The sequence below is a fragment of the Miscanthus floridulus genome, chromosome 9, assembly GCF_019320115.1.
Source record: "Miscanthus floridulus cultivar M001 chromosome 9, ASM1932011v1, whole genome shotgun sequence".
Classification (NCBI taxonomy): domain Eukaryota; kingdom Viridiplantae; phylum Streptophyta; class Magnoliopsida; order Poales; family Poaceae; genus Miscanthus; species Miscanthus floridulus.
In genome coordinates this window covers 60,992,777-60,997,527 of record NC_089588.1, presented here as the reverse complement: position 1 = coordinate 60,997,527, position 4,751 = coordinate 60,992,777, and the positions used below count along the sequence as shown (strand labels likewise).

Below are 4,751 nucleotides of genomic sequence, written 5' to 3'. Positions count from 1 at the left end.
GACTAGGGTTAGTGGCATATACACATAAGCACATGTATATACCCATGATTAATTAGAATTGGGTATCTAGGTTGCAAGGGTTAGCCATACATAGGCATATACCCGGGTATCAGGCATATCTTTGTATGTATATATATGGGTGGTCACTATTTTAGGTGATTGGGTACAGATATATTCGAGTATGTGTCATGGTGTATACACATACGCGAATATATACGGGTTCTCTACTACTACGGCGATAGGTACTCCTATAATTACTATTTTATTTAAATATAGAAAGGAAGGCAATCAAACTAGAATTTAAATGGGCACCAAATAATGGGACAAATGGTATGTTATGTACAGCTTGATTTTTGAAGAATTTTGGTGGTGGAATTAATTAATTTGGAGCTAGGATGATAAAGATATGATTTCACAAAGTTTACTAGGAAAAAGAATATGTGGAATATAAACTTGGGAATTATTTTTGGAAAGTGGAATAATGAAAATGGGATGTAAATGCTTGGGAAGGATCTGGGGTGTACCTAGTTTATTTAGGAATTTTCTAGGAATTTTTCTATGCATGGAAAGTGGTTTTTGACTCTCCTGTGTACACTCCTTGGGTGTACCTAGCAATTTCCTACCGGCTGACGCATGGGGAAGTATTCGAAGAATGTTAAGGGAAGTATGCCAAGGAGGTTTATTTGATGCCAAAATAAATTCTAGGGAGACACACATGCAATCACACAAGCATTCAAGCATTTCAACAAGCATTCATCCAATCACTCAAGAAATTCCAACAACCTAATCTAAATGTGTATGGTGGGTTTTGATGCAGAGTTTTGGAAATATATTTTCAAAATGGTTTTGTGGAAAATAAATAGTTAGGGTTTTAATTTGTTGTAGAAGTTAAAAAATTCCAATTTTTAGTGGATTTTAACATGATGCAAAAACACGGGTGTTACACTTCATCTTCATGCATAGGGCTTTCCTCGTGCTCGGTGTAGCGCGTGCTTGAGCTTCCACTAGAACGACTCGAGCTCAACCCAGTGATCTTCTTGAGGGAACCAGCAAGCTTCTTCCTAAACCTACCCATCGTGAAAACAACACAACAACAAGCGAAAACTTGGCCATGGGTTATGGTTAGCACAAAATATTAAAGATGAACCCGAGGACTAGCTCGAGCTTGAGATTTTTGCAGAGCTTTGTTGCACTAGAACTTGTTGGAAAATACTTGAAAGAAACTTGGGAGCAAGTGAGTGGGAGAGTGAAAATGTGAGTATGAGAGGGGTGAGGAGCTTCTCCTAGGCACCCTTGGTATTTATAGGCGCGAAACCGACTAGGAGGGGGGAGGGGCAACGGTCAAGGCCCTCTATCCAAGCGATAGCGCCAATGGCCACCTACACCTACAGGGTGTGGCCACACCTCTGGTGCACCCGCACCTATGGTGGGCCCACTCGGCCTGTCCTTTGGCAAGTAGTGCCCAACGGGCATTTTGAATTTGTGACCGTTGGGGCTCTGTTCAGACCCCCAAAGGTCTCCTCAGATTTGATTTCCCAACAAAATTTTAGTAAATTTTTAATTTTTATAATTATTGCAAAAACAAAAATTAGTAATAATAGATTTCTCTTATTTAGAAAATGATTTTTATTTGATTTTTCTGAAAGTTTTCTTTTGGATTAAAATTTCAAACTTTTAATTTAGAGGTATTTATTTTAAATGTTTTTAGGGTTTAAAGATAACTACCGATTTACCTTCGGCAAGGGCTCGACATTTTTAGTCCATCTGGTAAGACTTTTCCTCCATCACTAATCTATAGTTGCATTAACATTTTTGAGGGAGTTCTCGGGTTGCCCGGGGGTTTTCCCCGAATGATCGATAGGAATAGCGGCAGCTATTTGCAAAATTTGAGTTTCTATCATTTTGTTGAAGCTTAATTGATTTTTGACAAAGGATGACAGACTTTCTATTTTAGAATTGATGTCCTCTAGCATTTTATCATTGTACTTCAACTTTTTAGTGATATTTTCATTAATTTTAGCTTCACCAAAAACCAAGTATTTTAAAGAAGGTTGATTCAAATTATAATTGGAATTGAAGTTCGAATTACCTTGTGGGCGAGACTGGTTGTTCCACCCGTTATTATCTTGTTGGTGAAACCTGTTGTTGATGAAGGCAGCTTCTTCATGGGTTTCGGGGTAGTCGTTCCCTAAATAGACAATGTTACCACAGACCTCACATGTCATGTGTGAGTCCAAGGCCTAGACGGTGCCCTTCATTGCTACTTTTTTAGGCCCGTTCCTGCAGTCTTTTCATCAAAAGGTCTATTTTTGCAGTAAGCAAGTCCGACTCCTTCATGGTATGCATACATTTTTATGTTTTTCTTTCCTCCCCCAGCTTTGATTAGACACCATTTTATTGATGAGAGCCGTGGCTCCATCAATGGTGATGGAAAGAAAAGCACATCCAGCAGCCACATCGATGTGCCCCCTAGACATGAGTGTTAACCCATCATAGAAATTTTGGAGCACTAACCATGTGTCAATCCTATGGTGTGGGCATGCTTGGATGTAGTCCTACAACCTCTCCCATGCCTCGGGAATGGATTTCATGGCATTTTGCTGTAAGTTGGAAATTCGTCCCCTTAGGGCATTGGTTTTGCCCATGGGAAAGAACTTAGCGAGGAATGTCATGGAACATTTGTCCCACATGTTGATAGCTTCCTAGTCCTTGTAGAACCACTGTTTCGCCCTCCCTGATATGGAGAAGGGAAACAAGCAGAGCCTACTGCTTGCAGGCTCAACATCCTTGATGACGATCATGACATATAGCTCGAGAAAGTGTCGCAGATGCGCGTTTGCGTCCTCACAAGGCAAACCACTGACTTGGCTTGCCTACACCATCGTGATGAGGCCAGTGCGGAGCTTGAAGTTTTCGTTGCCTGTGTTGACAGTTGGCCCAACGGGCACGTTGGCAACATCGGGGACAGAGTAGTCGTGAAGCGTCTTGGCCATGATGGAAGTAGCGGATAGTGCAGCGATGACTAGTTTGACTGTGGGCGGAGTGGCAGAAGAAGAAGTAGTACGGGACAGGTTCTTTCTTAGGAGTGCCTCTGGATTTGCGATGTAGTTGTTTGGCATATCCAAACTGGTGATACACTATCCTATTTTCATACACAACAGGAGAAAACAAGCAAAGTTAGCCTGCATAAACAATAGCTACCGTGCATGCATATAATCATGAACATGTCCTACTTGATTCTTTAATCAATATGCCTTCCCCGGCAATGGCGGCAAAAATGCTTGTTGGCATTTCTTAGCATCACTACCAAATATGGAGATTGAATCCATCCCTAGCAATGGTACCCGAAATATCTATTGGCAATACTTAGCAACATCACTAATAAATAGCAATGCCACTAGGTAAGGCCTTGATAGTTCCTTAACAATTTTAGATATTTATCCGCAAGCGCACGGAGCTATCATTGGAGCATTTCACCCGGAAGTATTTAGGGTATCATTATTTATATTTTCCCAAAGGAAGGCATTAATTGATTAAGAGTCTAGTATGGATATGAACTTGAATAATATTGTCAGTGTTTTGAACAAACACCGGCTAGTAAATTTATAATTGTTGCGCATTCCCGGATGGTGCACTAAAGGACACAAGGTTTATACTGGTTCGGGCCGAATGTCCCTTCGTCTAGTCTGCTGCTGCTCGTGTAATCAGTACCGAAAAAGGTTTGTAGTAGGGGGTACAAACGGTCGAGAGAGGGAAAGACCCCAAGTCTCTGATGGAATGGTCGAAAGGATGCCAAGAGCTTGGTCGCTGTTTGGCAGTATGCGTGATGTGTAGTGTGTGTTGAACCGATCCCCTTTTTTGTGGGGTGTCCTGCCCTCCCTTTTATAGACCAAGGGGGGAGTAGGGGTTACAGATGGGAGAAATAGGAAAAAACCAAAGGCAGAGAAAGTCCTTCGAGGGCACTGGGTCTCCCTTTTCCCTTGAGCCTACCCTGCTGACATGGCAGACCACGTCAGGGATAGTATGTTCCACCGATCCTGATAGGGCCAGGCTCTAACTTTGTTTCAAGGAGTGGTCATGTCCCATCCTCCCTCGGTGGACGGTGCGGTGCGGTGCGTCAGGACGCCAAGCCATGACTCTGCGGGGAGTAGACGGGGAAATGACTATACGCCTGTCACTATAGATGATGTGAGTTCTTCCTTAGATTGTAGCGGTTGTCGTAAGCCTATGTTAGTATCCACGCCCGAGGGCTGATGGCGGCGCCTACAACACTATGGGACGAAAGTCGGCACCTACAACACTATTCGAGCACCGTTAGGTCAGAAAGGGCTTAAAGCGCCCGTCCCATTGTATTCTAATGGTACCTTCCTATAGGCATGCAGGGCATGGTCCTTGGTATTGCGGTTGACTCGAATGTCCCATCATACCCTGTGCTTGTCATCATGAAGGAGCAGGGTGCAATCATCAGGCGAGGCAGAGCCAGCCCTCAGTCGTCGGGCGAGGCAGAGCTCACCCTCGAACGTCGGGTGGGGCGGAACTAGCCCTCGGACGTCAGGTGAGGTGGAGCCGACCCTCAGTCGTCGGGCGAGGCGGAGCCTGCCCTCAGCCGTCGGGCGAGGCATATCCCACCATCGGACATCGGGCGGGGCGGAACCAGCCCTTAGATGTCGGGCGGGGTGGAGGCAGCCCTCAGCCATCGACGTGGGGCAGAACCTATCCTCAGACGTCGGGCAAGGCGGAGCCGGCCCTCA

At 44.4% G+C, this 4,751-nt stretch overlaps 1 non-coding gene across 1 annotated transcript; it reads left to right on the top strand.

Annotated features, from left to right (window-relative positions):
- Positions 1–2,523: 2,523 nt before the first annotated feature.
- On the top strand, positions 2,524–2,630 carry LOC136484421 (small nucleolar RNA R71). Its single transcript, XR_010765942.1, has one exon. It is a non-coding gene; the product is annotated as a small nucleolar RNA R71 (small nucleolar RNA).
- Positions 2,631–4,751: the final 2,121 nt, after the last annotated feature.